Here is a 24,324-nt window from a genome sequence, read left to right as displayed (position 1 = left end):
TTATGCTTTTGGCATCTTCTCCAACTATATTTCACCATTTAGGGTCACAACTCACTTCTGCTGATTCACGTTCACCTGAAACTCTGACCTAGTGTTAGTCCTGCTTCTTTACCCCGGATCAGCACCCTCTGGTGAGGTGTCCAAGGCTGGAACCTTGAATTCCTTCCTCTCCCTGCCTCCTATCAACCTGGTCCTCAGTTGAGGTTTGACAAATATAAGACAAAATAACTCCCACACATGACCCTTCATGGTTTACAAAGCACATTCACTTTCATTATCTCAGTGATAACAATTATCCCATAAGATGGCTCGAGGAGGTTAAGTGACTTGACCAAAATCACAAAGCCAGTAAGCAATAGAGCCAGGGCTCAAACTCAGGTCTTCTGCTTCCAAACTCCTTCCATACATGCGATGATAAACATGAGGCCAGGGCAGGTATCTGGCACAGGAATCTAGGCACTTCTTTGCACAGAACCTGTATTTCACCCTTCACACGGTGCATCAGAACCCTCCGCATAGCACATTAGTCACTGCCAATCAGTCAGAGGTGACATGTGAATGTGAACCTTCCTGACCATCCCCTACTGCAGCTGCTGTTGGAGCTCAACTAGGGGCAGTGACTTGATGGCCTGGGTGACCTAGACTGTGGCCGAGGCTTCCTTTAACTGCTCTGTCCCAGGGTCAGGATTGGTTCTAGACACACATGGCTGCAGATGGAGGCTGAGTGAGGAGGTTTGGGGCTGTAAGTATCAATACTTAAATATGAGTGATTTGAAGAAAAGATAACAAGAAGTTCTCCCATAACAAGAAGTCGGGTGATAGGAAGTTGCAGGCCTGCTTCAGTAGCACAGGAATATTAGGGCTCTGGGTCCCTCTCTCTGCTTCTCTTCTCTTGGGTTTCCCCTCATGGTTCCCTAGCTCCAAGCACCACATCCTCATCCAGCTGCACTTAGAGGCAGAAAGGAGGGGAAGGGGGTCCTCTCTGTCTTTATCAGGGAAGAAAATCTCTGCTGGAAGTCCCTGGTGGATTTCAGGGGACCTGAGTCAGGTCCCTTGGGCCAGAAATGGGTCACACTCGCACAGTCTGCTTCAAGGAAATCTAGCACTTTTCAGCATCTCTCATGGGAGTGGGGTTCTGCCATCAAGGAATAAGAGATCAGAAGTCTAGAATTGCTGGGAGATCTTAGTCACTTGTAGGTTCATCCTTTTTGGGGTGGTGTGGCTGTGTTGGTGACCTGGAACAGCACTCAATACCTGGAGGCGTGTGCATCTGGGCTTTCCCCGGCTCTCCCCGTCACCTCCTCTGACAAGGAAGCTCTACCCGTGCTCTGTGTTTTGTGTCTCACCTCTGTTTATGGTAAATGCTTTTCTGGCCAGCAATGCCTTTTTGGTGCTCCTATCTCCCACAGCACCTAGCTCAGGGTTCACGCAACGCTTGGGGTAGGTCGTCAGTAAATGCTAGTTGAGTGAATGCATTAAGCCAATAATCTTTCTAAGGTGTAAATTTGATCCTGTCAATCACCTGTTCAAAGCCTTCAGGAGTAAGGTCCAAAATCCTAAGAAGCTCATGACTGGCCCTGCGTTATCTGACCCTACGTTTTTTTCTTTCGAACTTGTTTATTATGAAAATTCACATAAAAGTTGATAGAAAAGTACAGTGATCACCTATATACCTACCATTTAAGTTCAGTAATTTTTAACTTTTTGTCATATTTGTTTATTCATGTGTCTGTATGTTTATATTTTGCTGAACCACTTGAAAATAATTTGATGTTTCACCCCTTTTGAGCATGTATCTCAAAAAAAATAAGAATACTCTCCTACACAATCACAAAACCATGATCAGACTGCAGAAAGTTACCGTTCCCGAATAACATCTAGTATCCAGTCTGTATTTAGAATTTTCCATTGCTCCCAAGATTATCTTATAGTATTAGTTTTAAAAGCAAGATCTAATAATGTTCAGGCATTGCATTTTGCTGTTTTTCATTCTTTTTAAAACAAGAATAATCCACTCAGTTTTTTTCTCCCATGACATTGAGCTTCTAAACAAGTTAGGCCAGTTGTCTTATAGGCTGTTCCACATTCTGGATTTGTCTGATTGCTTCTTCTTGGTGTAATTTAACTGTTTTCTCTGTCTCCTGTACTTCTTGAAAACTGAGGATTTGGATTAAACACCTTTGGCAAGAATACTGCGTAAATGAGGTGTGTACTTAATAAGGCGTCACTTCAGAAGGTACATGACAGGTTGTCCCGCTATCATGCTGTTAGTTTGATCTCTTAGTTAAGATGGTGATCACTAGATCTTTCCTTTGTAAAGATAGGTTTTCCCCTTCCAATCAGCAGGTAATCTCTGAGATGGTACTTGGTCACTGTGAAAATATCCTGTTCTCTTAAATTTTCATCCCAAGGTTTTAGCAGCCATTGATGATGTTTGCCCAAATCAGATATTCCTCTGTGGGTTACAAAATAGTGATTTTCTAAATTTGGCATTTCCTTTACATATCTTAGCTGGTATTCTATAAGGAAGACCTTACCCTCATCATCTGGCAATGAACTCTACTTCCTTCTGAAAAGGCAGTATAAATGCTTAACTTGTTCCCTTTAGTTATCAGTTTTCAGAATCAGAAGTTGGCATATAATAATCACCTCTAATGCTTTCAAATAAGGACATGTTTGTCTTTATTTTCTCTTTACTGTCACTGTGGACTTGTGGAATTTTATTTATTTAATGTCTTACAGTCAATTACAGTCATCTTTCACTTGGCTACATAATTGACCCGCATTTTGCTCCAAACTCACTTTCAGCACACCCCTCTCATCATTGTCCCTGATTTTCTCCCATTGCCCCGTGTGCTGTGCACCAGCCAGCGTGAACCACTGTGGGTTCTCTGGACACCATGGTGCTGCTTCACACCCTGCACATTTGCACACACCATTTGCTAGGGGGAACACCCTCGTGGACCCTCTCTGGTGCTTAGATACGGCTCAGATATTTTTGTCTGGGCTGTAGTTTTTAATCTTTCAAGGCTGAATTAGTCCCTCCCTTCTCTTTATTTCCACAATATATATTTCTTTTTAATGGGAATTATTAATTTATTTATTTATTTATGGCTGTGTTGGGTCTTCGTTTCTGTGTGAGGGCTTTCTCTAGTTGCGGCGAGCGGGGGCCACTCTTCATCGCGGTGCACGGGCCTCTTCACTATCGCGGCCTCTCTTGTTGCGGAGCACAGGCTCCAGATGCGCAGGCTTAGTAATTGTGGCTCACGGGCCCAGTTGCTCCGTGGCATGTGGGATCTTCCCAGACCAGGGCTTGAACCCGTGTCCCCTGCATTGACAGGCAGATTCTCAACCACTGCGCCACCAGGGAAGCCCCTATTTCCACAATATTTTGATCATACTTTGATTCATAGTACCTAATGGAGTGACTTGTTCTTGTCTGTTTACCTGTCTGCTCCCACCAGAGACTATGAGATCCTTGAGACCACAGAATAGTAATTAACAGTGTGTCTTAATCATTTTTGCATTCCCATAGGTCAAGGGCTTACACATAGTAGGTGCTCATGAAGTACTGAACAAGTGAGCAAATGAATGGTCCTTAATGATTCATGAAGGCATTGGTGACAAATTACAGAGAGGTTGGAAGTGCCCAGGAGCAGAGACTGGGAATAATTTCAAGTGAAGGAGAAGCATGAAGCTAATACAAATGGATTAAAGGATAGTGGGGGAAGGAAGCTATTACCTGCACAAAGCCTCAGGCAAAAAGTGCACTAAATTACCCTCACAGCATACTGGAAATAAAGTAGGAAAATGGAAGTGAGCTGGAAAGCAAGTGAAGAATGTTGGAAATGTACTAGGTATGCTCTGCTTTAGTAATATTCCACAGCACACAGGTCTATAATAGAAAACAAAAGCCAAGCTGATGTTATTCTGGTAATGACTTTCCTGGGATCTTTCTCTCTCTTTATACATGAATGTGTATAATAGTCTGAGATCTCCTAAGAGGTCCCTTGAATTCAAATGACTTCAAAAAATTGGGTTAGAACAAAGTCAGTCTCGAAAAGAATGATGTCACTGAAAAGAAGCTGGACAAGAGAGTGACCTGCAGAATGGAATCCAAGGGGCGGATCTAGGGGAGGGGTGCCTTGAGCTTCAGTGTTAAGTAGCCTGAATTCTAAGATTCTAGGACACATATGATCATCAAAGCCCACTGCTGCATCGCCTAGTGCTATGGCACCAGATACCTTATGAGAACATTCAGAACACTTAGGGGGAGAGCGGAGCGAGACCGGGCTGACTGTCCCTCAGGAAGTGAGGTTGTAGGGCCTGAGCGTGTCATCATGAGAGCTCTTCATCTTCTGCCCTGAGAACGCATCTTACTATCAGAGCCACCTCTGGGGTAGGGGGCGTTTACTCATCCAACCAGCATTGGAGGGACACTGAGCTCCTCCATGGCCACGTGTCATTCTCTCAGCAGGAGGTCTTATCTGACTTCCTGATGAAATGGTACTCCCACCCCCACGGCTCACTGTGTTCCTTCGTTTCTCTCATGGTACTTATCACAATTCAAAGCTATGAGTTTGTCTTTGAGTTTGTTTCTTCCTTTGGACTGTAAGCTTTCAAGGATCTTTGTTCACTGTTGAATCCCAAGTGCGTACACGTAGGAGGTGTTTGACAAGTAGTTTGGGCTGGTGGACGTGTTAGTCTCGTGAGCTCTGGCCTGTTAAGGTGGCAGGTTGGATGGGCTGTACCTTGGAGTGGTCCTCTGGTGGAAGGAGCTGTCTCTTCCTAAGTATGCTTTGGGACTTAGTCTATTTTGCTGAGCACATGCCACACGCCAAACACAACGCTAGAACATTTAAACACATCATCACAACAATTCTATTATTATCTGCATTTTCCAGATGAGATAAAAGAGCCCAAGAAAGTTTGGATAACTGGTTCAACGTCATGTAAGTTGTAATTCCTGGAGCTGGGGGTAGAGCCCCTTAACCACCATTCTGCCCTGCCTCTCAGGCTGGGGTTTGCAGGTGAGTTGGTGAGTGAGACTAACATTGTCTCCTGACTTCAGGAGGGAGGGAAGAGGGTGTGTGGTTCCAGATAGGCTTCCAGCCCTGCAGAGGGTGGCTGTCACTGTGCCTACTCACCAGGGTTGGGAAGTGTGTGTGTGTTTGTGTGTACATGTGTGGGGGGCCATATCTGGGTGTGTGTCCAGGGAGGGCATGTGTCCTGGGTGTGTCCAGGTGTGTGTCCAAAGTCAGCTTTGGAACACGGCCTACAGACTGCCTGCTGCTTGTCTGCAGGCCCATGGCACCCCGAGGCTGCCAGGCACGCACGCTTACTCAGGATCACTGCCAACCGAGCAGTGGAGTCCACACTTCAGAGGCTCCCAGCTGTGGGCAGTTTAGGGAACAGTCTCTCCTGGCCTGAAGCAGCTCAGAAGAGGGGGCCTCTATTGAGGCCTTGAGCAGATGTTTTACAGGGAAGCTGAGTCGCAGAAGGTACCAGACTCAACAAAAGGGTGTTGCAGCTACGAAATTTGGGGATTTTGTGTGCAGGCAGCATAGATCAGCCTGCTCGTCATAAGCTGTTCTTTGAGCTGCAGCCTCTCTCCCACACAGACAGCCGTCCCTATCCCTGCTCTTGTGTTCAAATGAGAAAGACAGTGAGAAATCATTCCTTCTTGACATTTCCATAGGGGTGTGCTTCCCTATGTACAAAAAATTCACTGAATCTTCTACTCCACACAGGGATCACATGGAGGGAAAGGAAGCAAGGCAGTTAGCATTTATTGAGCACCTACTGCGTGCCAGACTGAATAACTTACGTGCAGATTACTTTTTACTTTCTATAATAGTAAGCTTATGAAATCTGCATTACTATCTGCATTTTACAGTTAATGATGCAACTGAAACTCTGAAAGTTAAAAAACTTGCTCAGGGTTACTCAGCTGGAATTCTGACTGACAAATTGGAATTCTGACAAATTGGAATTCTCAAACTGGAATTCTGACAAAGCCAAAATGGTCTTTGGCTCCAAAACAGAAGTTCTCTCCATTATATCATACGGCCCTTCCTGGAAGAAGAGAGGAGACATAATTACTTCTAATTTTCATGAGAGTCATATGAATCAGATAGAATGCTTTCAGGTGCAAGTAACAGCAACTCTGACCAAAGAGGTCCAAGAGTAAGGGCAGTTTCTGTTTTTATAATAAGGAATGTGGAGGCAAGTGATCCCACACTAGGCTTAGCTGCTCAGTTATTTTATCAAGTCCCCAGACTCTTTCCATCCTCCTAACATCCTTGGCATAGACTCAGCAAGGACTTTTTGTCTTCAAACTTGTCTCATGGTCCCAAGATGGCTGCATCAGTTCCAAACATCATATTCTCAAAGACAGTGTCTAAAATAGAAAAGTAACCAAGGGGGCAAACAGGGGCTTCCCCTGTAGAACCGTCTCTTTTACAGGGGAGGAAAATCTATCCTAAAATCTCTAGTGCACTTTCCCTTAACACCTCATTCATCTCATTGGCCCGACATAAGTCTCATATACATATATATCCCCTCTTAGACCAAGCAGGATTAGTTCCCAGGGGCTAGGCACACAGCCTGCAGGGAAGAAGGGAGTATGGCTGTTGGGTGTGCACTTGCCACGTGATACTAAAGGCAAGGGCTCATCAGGCTCTGTGATTGGCATAGCCAGAATGGAATAACTGGGAGGACTGAGGACATTCACTATTTATTCATAGATTTGGACAGCATGCTTGTTTAGTACCCTCTCTGATCTCAGGCATGAGCTAGGCACCCTGGTGTGTTCAAAGAACTGTAGGATTTAGACCTGCAACATGCTTTATAATTTAAACAAGGGAGGAGTTAAGTATCAGTGAACAGTTAAATAAAAGCATGAAACAAATATTTAGCAAAAGCCAACATAGGATCAAATGGTCTCTGGGTCAGAGCGCAATTCAGCATATTGTTCTTGAAAGTATTTTGTGATTTCTTTGTCTTACTCATTACTGGATGGAAGCACTTTATTTTAATTTTATTTTATTTTCAACAGCTTTATTGGAGTATAATTGCTTTACAATGTTGTGTTAGTTTCTGCTGTATAATAAAGTGAATCAGCTATACGTATACATATATCCCCATATCCCCTCCTTCTTGCGTCTCCACCCACCCTCCCTATCCCACCCCTCTAGGTGGTCACAAAGCACTGAGCTGGTCTCCCTGTGCTATGCGGCTGCTTCCCACTAACTATCTCTTTTACATTTGGTAGTGTATATATGTCACTGCCACACTATCACTTAGTCCCAGCTTACCCTTTCCCCTCCCCGTGTCCTCAAGTCCATTCTCTACATCTGCGTCTTTATTCCTGTCCTACCCTTAGGTTCTTCAGAACCATGTTTTTTTTTTTTAGATTCCATATATATGTGTTAGCATACGGTATTTGTTTTTTGCTTTCTGACTTACTTCACTCTGTATGACAGACTCCAGGTCCATCCACCTCACTACAAATAACTCAATTTCGTTTCTTTTTATGGCTGAGTAATATTCCATTGTATATATGTGCCACATCTTCTTTATCCATTCATCTGTCAATGGACACTTAGGTTGCTTCCATGTCCTGGCTATTGTAAATGGAGCTGAAATGAACATTGTGGTACATGACTCTTTTTGAATTATGGTTTTCTCAGGGTATATGCCCAGTAGTGGGATTGCTGGGTTGTATGGTAATTCTATTTTTAGTTTTTTAAGGAACCTCCATACTGTTCTCCATAGTGGCTGTATCAATTTACATTCCCACCAACAGTGCAAGAGGGTTCCCTATTCTCCACACCCTCTCCAGTATTTATTGTTTGTAGATTTTTTGATGATGGCCATTCTGACCGGTGTGAGTTGATACCTCATTGTAGTTTTGATTTGCAGTTCTCTAATGATTAGTGATGTTGAGCATCCTTTCATGTGTTTGTTGGCAATCTGTATATCTTCTTTGGAGAAATGTCTATTTAGATCTTCTGCCCATTTTTGGATTGGGTTGTTTGTTTTTCTGATATTGAGCTGTATGAGCTGCTTGTAAATTTTGGAGATTAATCCTTTGTCAGTTGCTTCATTTGCAAATATTTTCTCCCATCTGGGAGTTGTTTTTTCATCTTGTTTATGGTTTCCTTTGCTGTGCAAAAGCTTTTAAGTTTCATTAGGTCCCATTTGTTTATTTTTGTTTTTATTTCCATTTCTCTAGGTGGTGGGTCAAAACGGATCTTGCTGTGATTTATGTCATAGAGTGTTCTGCCTATGTTTTCCTCTAAGAGTTTTATAGTGTCCAGTCTTACATTTAGGTCTTTAATCCATTTTGAGTTTATTTCTGTGTATGGTGTTACAGAGTGTTCTAATTTCATTCTTTTACATGTAGCTGTCCAGTTTTCCCAGCACCACTTATTGAAGAGGATGACTTGTCTCCATTGTATATTCTTACCTCCTTTATCAAAGATAAGGTGACCATATGTGCGTGGGTTTATCTCTGGGCTTTCTATCCTGTTCCATTGATCTATATTTCTGCTTTTGTGTCAGTACCATACCGTCTTGATTACTGTAGCTTTGTAGTATAGTCTGAAGTCAGGGAGCCTGATTCCTCCAGCTCTGTTTTTCTTTCTCAAGATTGCTTTGGCTATTCGGGGCCTTTTGTGTTTCCATACAAATTGTGAAATTTTTTGTTCTAGTTCTGTGAAAAATGCCATTGGTAGTTTGATAGGGATTGCATTGAATCTGTAGATTGCTTTGGGTAGTATAGTCATTTCCACAATGTTGATTCTTCCAATCCAAGAACATGGTATATCTCTCCATCTGTTTATATCATCTTTAATTTCTTTCATCAGTGTCTTATAGTTTTCGGCATACAGGTCTTTTGTCTCCTTAGGTAGGTTTATCCCTAGGTATTTTGTTGTTTTTGTTGCAGTGGTAAATGGGAGTGTTTCCTTAATTTCTCTTTCAGATTTTTCATCATTAGTGTATAGGAATGCAAGAGATTTCTGTGCATTAATTTTGTATCATGCTACTTTACCAAATTCATGGATTAGCTCTAGTAGTTTTCTGGTAGCATCTTTAGGATTCTCTATGTATAGTATCATGTCATCTGCAAACAGTGGCAGCTTTACTTCTTTTCTGATTTGGATTCCTTTTATTTATTTTTCTTCTCTGATTGCTGGGGCTAAAACTTCCAAAACTATGTTGAATAATAGTGGTGAGAGTGGACAACCTTGTCTTGTTCCTGATCTTAGAGGAAATGGTTTCAGTTTTTCACCATTGAGAACGATGTTGGCTGTGGGTTTGTCATATATGGCCTTTATTATGTTGAGGTAAGTTCCCTCTATGCCTACTTTCTAGAAGGTTTTTTCGTAAATGGGTGTTGAAATTTGTAGAAAGCTCTTTCTGCATCTACTGAGATGATCATATGGTTTTTATCCTTCAATTTGTTATTATGATGTATCACATTGATTGATTTGCATATATTGAAGAATCCTTGCATTCCTGGTATAAACCCCACTTGATCATGGTGTATGATACTTTTAATGTGCTATTGGATTCTGTTTGCTAGTATTTTGTTGAGGATTTTTGCATCTATGTTCATCAGTGATATTGGTCTATAATTTTCTTTTTTTGTGATATCTTTTTCTGGTTTTGGTATCAGGGTTATGGTGGCTTCGTAGAATGAATTTGGGAGTGTTTCTCCTCTGCAATTCTTTGGAAGAGTTTGAGAAGGATAGGTGTTAGCTCTTCTCTAAATAGAGATAGATAGAATTTAATATCTGTCAAATATCTCCAAACAAATACCGTTTGATAGAATTCACCTGTGAAGTCATCTTGTCCTGGACTTTTGTTTGTTCGAAGATTTTTATTTACGGTTTCAATTTCATTACTTGTGATAGGTCTGTTTATATTTTCTAATTCTTCCTGGTTCAGTCTCGGAAGGTTGTGCTTTTCTGAGAATTTGTCCATTTCTTCCAGGTTGTCCATTTTATTGGCTTATAGTTGCTTGTAGTAATCTCTCATGATTCTTTGTATTTCTGCAGTGTCCGTTGTTACTTCTCCTTTTTCATTTCTAATTCTGTTGATTTGCGTCTTTTCCCTTTTTTCTTGATGAGTCTGGCTAATGGTTTATCAATTTTGTTTATCTTCTGAAAGAACCACCTTTTAGTTTTATTGATCTTTGCTATTGTTTCCTTCATTTATTTTTCATTTATTTCTGATCTGGTCTTTATGATTTCTTGCCTTCTGCTAACTTTGGGGTTTTTTTGTTCTTCTTTCTCTAATTGCTTCAGGTGTAAGGTTAGGTTTTTTATTTGAAATGTTTCTTGTTTCTTAAGGTAGGATTGTATTGCTATAAACTTCCGTCTTAGAACTGCTTTTGCTACATCCCATAGGTTTTGGGTCATCATGTTTTCATTGTCCTTTGTTTCTAGGTATTTTTTGATTTCCTCTTTGATTTCTTCAGTGATCTCTTGGTTATTTAGCAGTGTATTGTTTAGCCTCCATGCATTTGTATTTTTTACAGTTTTTTTTTTCCTGTAATTGATATCTAGTCTCATAGCATTGTGGTCGGAAAAGATACTTGGTATGATTTCAATTTTCTTAAATTTACCAAGGCTTGATTTGTGACCCAAGATATGATCTATCCTAGGGCATGTTCCATGAGGACTTCAGAAGAAAGTGTATTCTGTTGTTTTGGGGTGGAATGTTGTATAAATATCAATTAAGTCCATCTTGTTTAATGCGTCATTTAAAGCTTGTGTTTCCTTATTTATTTTTCTTTTGGATGATCTGTCCATTGGTGAAAGTGGGGTGTTAAAATCCCCTACTATGATTGGGTTACTGTCAATTTCCCCTTTTATGGTTGTTAGCATTTGCCTTATGTACTGAGGTGCTCCTATGTTGGGTGCATAAATATTTACAATTGTTATATCTTCCTCTTGGATTGATCCCTTGATCATTATGTAATGTCCTTCTTTGGCTCTTGTAATAGTCTTTATTTTAGGGTCTATTTTTTCTGATATGAGAATTGCTACTTCAGCTTTCTTTTGATTTCCATTTGCATGGAATATCTTTTTCCATCCCCTCACTTTCAGTCTGTATGTGTCCCTGAAGTGGGTTTCTTGTAGACAGCATATATACGGGTCTTGTTTTTGTATCCATTCAGCCAGTCTATGTCTTTTGGTTGGAGCATAATCCATTTACATTTAAGGTAATTATCGATATGTATGTTCCTATTACCCTTTTCTTAATTATTTTGGGTTTGTTATTGTAGGTCTTTTCCTTCTCTTGTGTTTCCTGCCTAGAGAAGTTCCTTTAGCATTTGTTGTAAAGCTGGTTTGGTGGTGTTGAATTCTCTTCGCTTTTGCTTGTCTCTAAAGGTTTTAATTTCTACGTCAAATCTGAATGAGATCCTTGCTGGGTAGAGTCATCTTGGTTGTAGGTTTTTCCCTTTCATCACTTTAAATATGTCCTGCCACTGCCTTTTGGCTTGCAGTGTTTCTGCTGAAAGATCAGCTGTTAACCTTATGGGGATTCCTTTGTATGTTATTTATTGTTTTTCCCTTTCTGCTTTTAATATTTTTTCTGTGTATTTAATTTTTAATAGTTTGATTAATATGTGTCTTGGTGTGTTTCTCCTTGGATTTATCCTGTATGGGACTCTTTGCACGTCCAGGGCTTGATTGACTATTTCCTTTACCGTATTAGGGAAGTTTTCAACTATAATCTCTTCAAATATTTTCTCAGTCCCTTTCTTTTTCTCTTCTTCTTCTGGGACCCCTATAATTCGAATGTTGGTGCATTTAATGTTGTCTGAGAGGTCGCTGAGACTGTCCTCCATTATTTTCATTCTTTTGTCTTTAGTCTGCTCTGCAGTAGTTATTTCCAGTATTTTTTCTTTCAAGTCACTTATCTGTTCTTCTGCCTCAGTTATTCTGCTATTGATTCCTTCCAGAGAATTTTTAATCTCACTTATTGTGTTGTTCATCATTGTTTGTTTGCTCTTTAGTTCTTCTAGGTCCTTGTTAAACATTTCTTGTATTTTCTCCATTCTATTTCCAAGATTTTGGATCATCTTTAGTATTATTACTCTGAATTCTTTTTCAGGTAGACTGCCTGTTTCCTCTTCATTTGTTTGGTCTGGTGGGTTTTTACTTTGCTCCTTCATCTGCTGTGTATTTCTTTGTCTTCTCATTTTGCTTAATTTACTATGTTTGGGGTCTCCTTTTTGCAGGTTGCAGGTTCGTAGTTCTCATTTTTTTTGGTCTGTGCCCCCAGTGGGTAAGGTTGGTTCAGTGGCTTGTGTAGGCTTCCTGGTGGAGGGTCTGGTTCCTGTGTTCTGGTGGATGAGGCTGGATCTTCTCTTTCTGGTGGGCAGGACCATGTCCGGTGGTGTGTTTTGGGGTCTCTGTGAACTTATGATTTTAGGCAGCCTCTCCGCTAATGGGTGGGGTTGTGTTCCTGTCTTGCTAGTTGTTTGGCAAGGGGTGTCCAGCATTGGATCTTGCTGGTCGTTGAGTGGAGCTGCGTCTTAGTGTTGAGACGGAGATCTCTGGGAGAGCTCTCGCTGATTAATATTACGTGGATCTGGGAGGTCTCTGGTGGTCCAATGTCCCGAACTCGGAGGCTCAGAGTTCTCCCACCTCAGAGGCTCAGGCCTGACATCCAGCCAGAGCACCAAGGCACTGTCAGACACACAGCTCAGAAAAAAAGGGAGAAAAAGAAGAAAGAGAGAAAAAATAAAGTAAAATAAAATAAAATGTTATTAAAATAAAAAATATTAAAATAAAAAAATTTAAAAAGTAATAAAAAAAAAAGAAGAGAGCAACCAAACCAATAAACAAACCTCCAGTGATAACAAGTGCTAAAAACTATACTAAGATAAACATAAAAATCAGAAACTAGTCAGTCGCATACAGCACACCCGAAGGCTACAGTTGCTCCCAAAGTCCACCGCCTCAATTTTGGGATGATTCATGTCTCTTCATGTATTCCACAGATGCAGGTACATCAAGTTGATTGTGGAGATTTAATCCACTGCTCCTGAGGCTGCTGGGAGAGATTTCCCTTTCTCTTCTTTGTTCGCACAGCTCCCGGGATTCAGCTTTGGATCTGGCCCCATCTCTGCATGTAGGTCGTCCTCTGACGTCTGTTCCCCACCCAGACAGGATGGGGTTAAAGGTTCGGCTAATTAGGGGGCTCTGGCTCACTCAGGCCAGGGAGAGGGAGGGGTACGGAATGTGGGGCGAGCCTGCAGTGGCAGAGGCCGGCATGATATTGCAACAGCCTGAGGCACGCCGTGTGTTCTCTCTGGGAAGTTGTCCCTGGATCATGGGACCCTGGCAGTGGCGGGCTGCACAGACTCCCGGGAGGGGAGGTGTGGATAGTGACCTGTGTTTGCACACAGGCTTCTTGGTGGCGGCAGCAGCAGCCTTAGCATCTCATGCCTGTCTCTGGTGTCCGCGCTGATAGCCGCGGCTCGCGCCCGACTCTGGAGCTCACTTAGGCAGTGCTCTGAATCCCCTCTCCTCACGCACCCCGAAACAGTGGTCTCTTGCCTCTTTGGCAGGTCCAGACTTTTTCCTGGACTCCCTCCCGGCTAGCTGTGGGGCACTAGCCCCCTTTCAGGCTGTGTCCACGCAGCCAACTCCAGTCCTCTCCCTGGGATCTGACCTCCGAAGCCCGAGCCTCAGCTCCCAGCCCTTGCCCGCCCTGGCAGGTGAGCAGACAAGCCTCTCAGGCAGGTGAGTGCTAGTCGGCAGTGATCCTCTGTGTGGGAATCTCTCCGCTTTGCCCTCCGCACCCCTGTTCCTGCGCTCTCCTCCGTGGCTCCGAAGCTCCCCCCACCCCGGCCACCCCCCGACTCCACCAGTGAAGGGGCTTCCTAGTGTGTGGAAACTTTTCCTCCTTCACAGCTCCCTCCCAGATGTACAGGTTCCATCCCTATTCTTTTGTCTCTGTTTTTTCTTTTTTCTTTTGCCCTACCCAGGTACGTGGGGAGTTTCTTGCCTTTTGGGAGGTCTGAGGTCTTCTGCCAGCGTTCAGTAGGTGTTCTGTAGGAGTTGTTCCACCTGTAGATGTATTTCTGATGTATTTGTGGGGAGGAAGGCGATCTCCACGGCTTACTCCTCTGCCATCTTGAAGGTCCTCCTGGAAGCACTTTAAAAACTATTTTCAATTGGCAGGATTTATTTTTATATCCTCTGCTGGGTTTCTGTTATTTCCTTCCAAAGAAAATGCATAAATTTTTCAATGATTTAAGGATATTTGGGCCAAGGAAATTATTTTTAGGTGTTAAACACAATATTGCTGCCTTCCCAGAGAAAAATATTTGGTGCTTCAGCAGGAGATCTGAACCAATCTTAAATTTAAGCATCAGCCCTGGTAGCTTTACTGTGTAAGCCTAATATTTTATGATTTTTTTTCTTTTTGGGGGTTCCCTGTGGATCTAAGCAGTATTCAAATTAAGCATGAACATTCATATCAACAGTTACGTTAGAGGCATTTGAATAATGCTTTAAAAAATGCCATAGCAGCAGCCAAAACTTTAATTTGGCCTCTGATTAAAGGTAGTCTTCTCAATCTGGCCTCAGTTCCTAGAGTAACCCTTTGAACAGATAAACACAAACACATACTTTGCTGATAATTGTGTTGACCTATAATAAATTGGTTTAGGAATTGTTATCATTTGAAACCCAAAAGGGTGATCCAGAATATGGGCTCTTATTTCTCTAGAGCTCCAGTCAGAGAACCTTCCCTGTAGCCCAGTCACTTTGGTAAGATCACCATCTGGGAGACCTCCCCGCCTTTTTATTTTAGGGCTTTTGTTATGTCACCCCCCACCCCCCCGCCCCCAGAGATGCTAACCTTATTTTTTCCAGCCTCTTCTTGGTTGGGGGTTGGAGAGAGCAGGGAGGGGCATGCCCAGCATGGCATTTCTCATCCCTCTTTTCAGGGACTGTTCTAATTAGAGTGGGGAGTAAGTGCTTTGCTACCTCACCCCACCCTGTTGGCTATTTTAACTGTTCCTCAGCCCTAGCTGAGCTAGAGCAATGGTGACCCATGCCAATCTAACAAGAAACGGTTCTGCCAAACAGTCATGGTAGTTCTGTGCCCTTGAGCACTCCAGTAGCAACTGGGGCCAATGAGCAATTGGAGAAAATGTGGTGGATCTTGTGCTAAAGACAAAGGGTAAGATGCAGGTTGCAGAATGTGCTCACCTTAGAGCTGGCTTCAGGTCTGCGTTTGAAAGCCACGGCCTTCAAACCAAAGCTAGAATGCCAGTTGGAACCAACAAAGAGCAGTGGGCATAGACTGTGGTCTAAGTAAGGCTGGCTGGAGCCACTACTCTGGGTACTTGGTGGAGATGCCAAATGTTCCAGAATGGTTGACTGCTAAATGTTTACCAGAGTTAGGTCAGGGACCTAGAGAGTGGGGGAAGGAATATAATGGGAGGCTGTAGAGTATGACAGCTAAGGCTTGGAATCAGGCATATCTGGGTTCATATCCAAACTCTGATAGTTACTAGTCAGTGTGTGCCACCTTAGTAGGTTATTTAGCATCTCTAAGCCCCAGTTTTCTACTCTATAGAGACAAAAGTTCTGAGTTAGGTGAAAGTCATTAAAAACCAGACTCAAATTAATGGAATAAAAAAAAATTATTAGTATGTAGAACTGGAAAGTCCAGGGGCAGTCTGGGCTTCAGATAGGGCTTGATCTAGGGGATCAAACCATGTCAGCTTTTCTTTGCTCTATTAACTTCATTCTCAGGCAGGTTCTTCTCTTCTGGTGGCAAGCTGGCTGCTTGATGTTCTAGACCCACAAATATTACTCTTTCAGCAACCCTAATGAAGACAAAAAATATTTCTTCCCTTGCAGTCCCCCCGAAAAAAAGCCCTGAGATTGACTCTCTTGGTTCATGAAGTCATTACATACACTCGAACCGGTTACTAAGAACTGGGTCACTGCCCAGCCCTGGAGCCCAGAATGGGGTCAGCCCCACCCAAGCTACAAGACTGACAATAGGGAAGGGATAATTTTTTCCAAATGAAAATAAATGATGGTGTCTGTACCAGAGGAAGTGGGGATTGATGCTGGGCCTGAAAAACAATAGATGCCCCCTGAGCAGAAGTCCATTCCTGGGTCATCCTTGTTAATAGGGAAGTGGGAAGGCAGGAACAAAAACACTGCTGTTATTTGTAAGGACCAGGGGCCAACAACTCCCTACCTTTCTTCACAGCATGACAGCCTTTCTACTATGGAAATCTGGTTGCAGCTTGAATGTGGCGTACAACCCGTGTTGCTTTGAGCTCTCAGGGCGTCAAGCCTTGCTGTTGCTGCTGTAGCTCTGCCCCCCCCCCCACCTCCTTCTCTTCTCCATTATTATTATTCTCTCCAGGTTTTGGTGCTTTTCCTCTGTGTTTTCTGGTGTGACTCTTGGCTACGGATAATCCAGACCGTGACTGCTGACTGTAGCCACGTGAGTCTGGGAGGGCGGTCAGCAGCTACTACTGGTAGGTGGGGAGGGCTCCTTCAGAGGGCAGGGGCACGGGGCTTCTCACCTGCGGCAGTTTGGAGCCAGTTGATACAGGCTGGGGTCTCAGAGAATCTGGCAAGGGGTTATGGGACTTCTTGGGAGCCATGGGACTTTCCATATACTTCACAGAGGTTTAGGAGTTTTTCGCTCCCCCTTTCCCCGGCCAGCGGCTTGCCCTTCATCCTTCCTCATGGCTCCCACTCTGGGGCTTACATTTCTGTAGCTCCCTCTTTTCTCCTCTACACGATGAGGGATAAGGCGTCACAAGTCACCCCTCAGGAATGTGGGTGGTTCAGGGACACACAGGCAGGTCAGCATCTTCCAACACTGATCAGGGCCAGTGAAGGGATGGACGGAAGACTAGCCACACAGGTGAAGTCCCTGAGGCCAGAGACATGGCAGAATTTACCTTCAGCCGTAGGGCAGGCCAGAATTAGAATGAGTTTATAATAATGTGAAAAAAACTGTTCACAAGAAATGTTCCACACAAACTGATAACAAGAAACTCAGCTGGGGAAAGATGAACTCTCCCTGGTGGCAGTGGGCTCTGTGCACTTCCCTCCAGGCTGGGCTGCAGGAGGGAGGAGGTGGGTGAGAGAACTGAGAGAGTTTTAGATGAGTTGCACAAAATGCGGGAATAAGAGAAGAGAAGGCAGGACACAGAAGGGGCGTGGCTAATTAGGTTGGGGTGGGTGAGTGGCTAGATAAATTCAGCAGGGAAGACATTTCCTTCTTCAGAGATAAAACAGTGCCCAGAGGAGATGCCCAGCCTTGAGCCAGAGTCAGAAATGGGAAGGAGGGAAGCTTTGCTCTGAGGAAGAGGGTTTAGAGTGAAGGGAGCAGGGACCACCCGGAAGGGGGACCCTCTCCTGTCCCAGAGTGGGGGGACCTGGGAGACTGTGCATGGCTATCTCGGACCTTGGAACACCTCTGTTTACTTCATCTGTGGGCAAGCTGTGCTCTGCACTTGAGCAGCTGTGTGAGGACAGGCGTGGGAGGACGGGGTGATGAAGTGATGCTGCGGGGGCGGCCTGGGTCTCAGGACTGAGGCAGTGGACAGAGAAGTCTCCTCTTCCTCCTGACGCTGGGGTGGTGGTGGCCACGTACGGACTGGAGAGGCCTAGCAGTATTACAGGACGCCCTCTGTAGGCCCCTTCAACCTCGGGGGCCTCACCTGCCCTTGGCCGGGCAGGGTTTGTGTCCTGGTTCCCGTCCTGTGTGAGGGCCACTGTGAGGTCAGCCCCCTCTGCTCCCACCCACACTTACAAAGCTCTCCAGGCTCCAGCCCAGCCTAGAGGAACTATTCATTCTCTGAAGCTTTATTTCAATTTCCATAGCACAGAAGAAAAAAGAAGTCTAAAACGAAAAGTAAAACCATTTTAGACAGCTAGGGGCTTAGTTTCGGTTATTTGGGGGCTTGGGGGAGCTGCTTAGGGGGCTTTCCATCCCTGGAGAATCCAAACCAATGAAAAGTAAAAATTGGGTCCCAAGATTACATGGAAAAGGCTCAATTCAGAATAAACTCTGAAAGCCGCGTTTTCAGCCTGAAAGATGAGGGCTTTCTAGTGGAAATGTTGGCAGCCCCTGGCTCCGTGGCCCTGGACCTGAGCAGTGCTATGATGCTGTTTATTTGAAGGCAGGACGCAGCCCCGGGAGCGGCGCTCTTGGGGAGTGTGGTCCTCAGCTTCCCGCCCTCCCTGCCTCCGGGGAGCGAGCCCCTCCTCCCACCCAGCCCTGCTCTGGCTCCTCTGCTGAAGGGCTCTCCCTGCAGATTGGTCCTGGGCATCTGCCACGAGCTCCCTTTGCCTTTGAAAGAAAGCGCTGTTGCTTTCCACCTACCTCATCTGGGGGGGATTTTCTTTCTGTCTACCTGCAGGGGAGGAAGCGCAGCTGTGGGCAGGGAGGGCGTGGGACCCACTGGAAGCTGAAGTAAAAGGTGAAGCCACAGCCAGCACCCGAGGGACTTATCCTCTGGACACCATACCTTATACCTCAGCGATGGTCTCCTGCAGGCTGGCAGCTCAGCCTCTCAGCTGGACTTGGACCTGAGGGAAAGCCTTGCTTGGCAGGGTGGTGTGTGTGAGTGGTGCGGGGATGAGGTGAACAAGGACAGTAGAGGTAGTGATTGTGAGCACTGGCCTTGCAACAAGACAGGAGTGGATTTGAATCTCAGCCCTGGGACTTACTGGCTGTGTGACTTTGGGCTAGTTGCTTGACCTCTCTGAGGGCCAATTTCTTGATCTTTTGTTTTGTTTTGTTTTTACAGTGATAATAATGTGTACGGTAGATAAAGGCTTAGGACTTCTCGTGCCCCACAATATGTTGTGTGATTTTGAAGTCAATGCCTTGGACTCAGACCTATAGGCTGTGGTTTATGAAAATTCCATCCTTCTCCTGAAATGAGGCTTATGCTCTGGTGGACTTCTCTGCTCCAGCTTCCAGTTGGCACCACAGCCTCTGTCTTGCCTCTCTATCAGCCCACATTCAACACTCAGGTCCTTCAGCACTTCCCACAAAACCCTCTCCCAGCAAGCACTTTGCACATCTGGAGTACTTTACGGATGATCTGGGGACAAGGACCCAGCGGCTTCCCGTCTTCTTTCTGGTTCTTTCTCCTCACATCTCTCCACTCCTGTCCTCCAAGATTGCTCAGAGTTCCAAATCCTTCTGCCTCTATTTGTAGGGTGTGATGCAGTTTCATTCAGCATCGGTGGGGATGTTGGGGGCAGCTTCCAGGACCCCTCCTTAAAGACCGCCGGTGCCCACCCTTTTCTCCCTTTGTCCTTACCCCTCCCTCTGTCCTCCCGTCTGTTATGTGGATGTGGTCTGCACCCCAGGAATGGCCAAGTTGTGAGCCCAAAGGGGCCTGGGCTCCCCAAGAGCATGTGGAGTCGCCATACCAGTTGTGGACTGGTTTCCTCTGCATTTTTACATGTGAGAGAAATAAGCTTCCATGTTGTTTCAGCCACCGCCACTTTGGGTCCCTGTTTCTCACACTTGAACCTTCTCTTATCTGAGGCAGCAGGTTTCCTGGCTCCAAGTCCCGCTCAGCCTGTCACGGGCTGCGCGCAGGGCGGTAGGGTGCATGCTCACTGGGGGGCACTGGGGCGGTTTGCACAAGCCCTCAGAGCATCCCAGGGGGCATTCTGAGTGCAGCCTGCATTCTGCCCTCGGCTTGGCTTCCCGGGGCCTATAGGGAAGCAGGGAACCGGTCATTTCCAGCGTTCGAGGTTCGTCTCGAGTGCCCTCCTCCACCTTCTCTTTCTGCACTCTTCCCCCCACCTCCACACATTGTGATGCTGGTCAGGCACCTCCCTCCCACCCCCATAGTAGGCCCTGCTACCCACGTGTTTACTTTCTCCTGCTCCCCTCAAAACCTGCTCTCAAGGAAGGCTCTCCAGACGCATTATTTTCATGGCGGTCAGAACTACTGAGCAGCATCGTGCTTCTGTGGGATATGGAGGTGTTCTGGGGTGACCGTCCTGCTGTGTCTAAACCATTCCCTATACAGCTGGTCACCCATACTCTCTGCAGTGAAATGGGCCTGCCTCTTGCCCAGAGGCGCAATGATTACAAGGCAGTGGGATTTGGTGAAAGGAGCTCAGGCTTTGGCACCAGCAGTTCTGACTTCCAGGTTTTGGATGTTGGGTGTTGAGAGCCTTGAGTTCTTTGTAGCGGGTGGGATTTCTGGAAGCAGACGCGGAGATGGAATTTGGCCTCCAGGATGTTTATAATGGATCAACGTGTGTGGAAGGAGTAGAATTGGGCAGGGGGAGGAGTCGATCAGCAGCCCCCATGGGGAGCTCTGGAGCATACACAGCGTGTCAGAGTGGTCCTATCGTGGGCTGGAATGCCGGGGCCTTTATGTCCCCACACTGTCAGTTGTGTGTGGGCTGCCCGGAAAGTAAAGGCCTGCCCCCGGATGAAGCAGCTCTCCACAGCTAGTCATGCCCAGAAGGAGCTGGCAGCTGGAAGCAACTAGTCCTTCCCCGGAGCAGGGTCTGGGCCTGTGTCTCCTGCTCCATCACGTTCTCCATCTGCAAAATGGGCATGGTAACAGTACCAACCGCATAGGGTTTAAGTTAGATAATGTGTGTGCATGTCCTTCGTAAACTGACATCAGTCACCTCTATGGGCACTAAGGGCACTCTCCCTGCCAGGCAGCCCTGGACGTGGGAGCCCTTCCTGGCAGAGCTGCCCTGGGAGAAAGGCCTGGGTAAGTCACCCAGCTGACCAGCCCTTCCTGATAGGATTAACCCCCTGCGAATGTCAGGAGTGGTAAATCCAGAGCCTGCAGAGTTGGACGCTGTGAAGATGATCATTTTATTGAATCTCTGCTGCTCCTTCATTCAGATGTTTCACACTGAATGGCAGTCCAGGTTCAGAGCAAGATGGTTTCTGATCAAAACCGGTGAAATTAAAATGTGGAGGAAGTCCAGAAAAGAGGAATGCTGAAGGAAGCTGAGTTTCATTCCATTCTGAGATCTCTGAATATATTTAAGGCTTGCATCTCCCTGTTCTAAAAGCATAAAGCATAAAGCTTTCTATTCTGCATCAGTCAGGATCTAAGAGTCATTTCAGACCCAAGTCTGAGTTGGGGTAGATAATTAGAAGGATACCTGTAGAAGACTGTCACAGTGATGGCCCCCAGTGAATCATGCCTCCTGGTATTCACCCCGGTGTGGTTCTCTCCCACATTGGCTCTGGGCTTGGCCATGTGACTTGTTTTGGCCAATGGGACATCTTTTTAAAGTGTACAATCCAGTAGCATTTATCACATTCACAGTGTTGTTCAACCACCGCCTCCTTCTAGTTCCCAAACATTTTCATCACCCCAGAAGCAAGCCCTGTGCCCTTGAAGTAGGCACTCCCCTGTCCCCTTCCCTCTAGCTCCTGGCAGCCACCAATCTGCTTTCTGTCTCTATGGAGACAGACCTTTTGTGACTGGCTTCTTTTCATGTAGCATAATGTTTTCCATATTCATCCATGTTTTAGCAGTTGTCAGTACTTCATTCTTTTTTTGTACTCAAATCATTGTGGATATTCATAGCAGCACTATTCACAATAGCCAGAAAGTGAAAACAACCTAAATGTCAGTCAACGGATGAATGGATAAATTAATTGTGGTATATAAATACAATGGAATATTATTTAGCTATAAGTTAGTGTTCTTTTAAGCCATTCAGTTTGGGGTTGCTTGTTACTATAGTAATAGATAACTAATAGAGTTTTTAAGGTGATTGGAGTAATAACAAGAGCTATCAAGTTTGGGATGGTTTCTATATGCCATGTACTATGTGAAACATTTTGAATGCTAATGCTTTAATTTTCACAAGAACCCTGTGATTTAGTTACTAATAATGACCCCATTTTACAAATGGGAAAACTGAGAGATTAAATAATTTGCCCAATTTAACCCAGATGATCTCATTCCAGTGCTTATGCTTTATCCACTCATTGTACACAACCCAGCCCTAAACGATAGGTTTGCTCTGGGAGATGTAGGGGCACCAGCCCACAACAGCCTGTGGCTTTGCCATGAAAGAGACACAGTCTCAGTTTTCTATACAGTTCATTCTGAATATCACTGGAAGAGAGGATCAACAGAAATGAAAGCCAATCATGTTTAAAATCTGTACAATATAAAATTCTAATCTGTGAAGCCTGACTCGGGAACATTGAACTTTGTAGAAATAATGTCTATAAAGGAACTATTCAAAGGCAGAAATTACAATCATACTATTTGATATAAACAAAGCACACTTATTGATGGGTCAAAGGTTTACTGTAAAATTTGCGTGGGAAAGAATCCCAGTGAAAATAACTTTTGTGTGGAAAGACTTGGAAGGGATTTAACTGGGCTATTTAAAAACAATTGATCAAGGAATTAAATTGACTGAGTGGAGTTTGTTCCAGAAAATACTTCCGGTACAAAAACGTATCCACGATGATATAGTTGTGGTTTAAATGGTCGTATTCTTAGGAGTCAAAACATCTTCACGACAGAGCATCTTCCTGAGTCAAAACATCTTTTATCTTTCCATAAGGAGTTTTTGAAGAACGTAAAATGCTCTAAAAATGTGAGCATGGGTCACTCTGAGATGCTGCGAGAGACTTCTAAGACCCTTTGGAGAGTAAGCGCATTGGGACGTGGTCAGACTCCCAGATACTGGGGTTGCTCATGGTGCCAGGTAAGGAGGTGAAGCCTGCCCTGGGGAGCCAGGAATTCCCTCTTACGCACGGCAGAGTCAAGTTCTCATGTCCCTCTTGAGACACAGTCTCCGGGCAGGGAGGAGAGTGGCCCAGGGAAAAGCCATACGAGTAACCTCGTGGCCCAGTGTTTAGGGAACTTAATATAAACTCTCCATAAGATAGGGACTTACTCCTTAGTAGAGCAGGAAGAACAGCACCTTTGGGGGGGTGTGGTCATCTTAGGTAACCACAGGGCCCAGCGCAACAGAAAGATGAACCCAGCAGTAGCGCCCACGCCGTGGCCAGGATGTGGGGGTTACCTGGGATCCACTAGAAAAGGATTTGGGCTGGTTGGGGCAGTGTGGGGATGGGGACCCGTATGGGACTGTTCATACATTAGTCCCTATATGTAGGCCTACAGCTTTTTCAGGACTTCTGAAAATATTTATTAGCTAAAAATACATAAAGAGAATTTCAAAGCTAAGGTGAATGCATGAATAAGTGTATGTAAAATGTAACACTGGGTCATCTAATAATGGATTATGTATAGGTATCATATAGTTATACATAAATATAAAAAGTTTGGATCATAAAAATAAAACAAGGGTTTATTCTTTGCAAACTCAAATTTATGAAAGTTAAACCTCCTTTCAAACATTTAGAGCAAAAATATAGAATATAAACATATATATATGATTCTATCTAGCTATTCATCCATGAACACTGTGGGTATGTTGTAATATATTTGACATGATGTAGGAGTGGTCTAGGACCTATAAGCCTTTTCATGTGACATGAGTGGGGTGGGGTCATGACTTGAAAGTGAGGTAAGTGTAGTTAGCCTGGTGACAAAACTGGGTGGGTGTGAAGCCAGTGACCGTGTTAATTAGCCCAAGAGTTTGATTTTTCTTGAGGCTGGTGTGACTTAGGAAACAAGAACTGTATCCGACATCATTAGAATTTGAGCAGAAAAAATACTGAGTACACAGGTAACAAATCTAGGTTTTAAGATTGAAAATGTAGGTTGTGGTTCAATGACATACCAGGTGCCAAGTGAGGTTAAAAATAAAGCCCCCAAACCACATAGTGGTGCCTTTGTGTGAATGGAGCCCTCAAAGGCTCCACTGTGCAAGGTTGTGCAACATGGTCACCGCCCTGCCATATCTCTTGGACTCATAGAAACATGGAAAGCAGGATAGAACTGTGAGGGTTGTTATCCTGCATTCTGTTCAATGAGATCCTACTCAGGATATAAGGGCTGTGCAGTCATCACAGGGAGAGGGAAAGAGATGGCGTCATGAGAGAGGAGACCCCCGGGCTGAGCCCTACACAAATCATCCTTCCTTCCTTGCAGGCTGGGGGCCCCGAGCCTCGGGGAAGACACAGCTCTCTCTCTGTTCCTAGAGAAGCTGGTCAGGTCTGGGCAGCTGGCCACGGGCTGAACAGACAGATTGAAACGCGGGAAGCACTAATTTGTTAGGAATCCCTGAAGCCCCTTCTGTCACTGGACGTTACTTATGTCCCAAAAGCTTTCTTTGCAGGCGCCTTCTCACTCACGAACACATCCATAAACTT

The 24,324-nt window shown here is 44.7% G+C and overlaps 1 protein-coding gene across 1 annotated transcript in view; it reads left to right on the top strand.

Moving 5' to 3' along the window:
• Positions 1-22,683, top strand: part of TSPYL5 (TSPY like 5) — a 29,439-nt gene extending 6,756 nt beyond the window's left edge. Inside the window, exon 2 of the mRNA XM_061171963.1 lies at positions 22,605-22,683. The gene's annotated coding sequence lies outside the window, so the exon portion shown is untranslated. The remainder of the gene's footprint in view (positions 1-22,604) is intronic.
• The last annotated feature ends 1,641 nt before the right edge of the window (positions 22,684-24,324 follow it).

The sequence above is a fragment of the Eubalaena glacialis genome, chromosome 17, assembly GCF_028564815.1.
Source record: "Eubalaena glacialis isolate mEubGla1 chromosome 17, mEubGla1.1.hap2.+ XY, whole genome shotgun sequence".
Classification (NCBI taxonomy): domain Eukaryota; kingdom Metazoa; phylum Chordata; class Mammalia; order Artiodactyla; family Balaenidae; genus Eubalaena; species Eubalaena glacialis.
The sequence above is the reverse complement of the archived record's forward strand: the minus strand, read 5'-3'. Positions and strand labels throughout refer to the sequence as shown.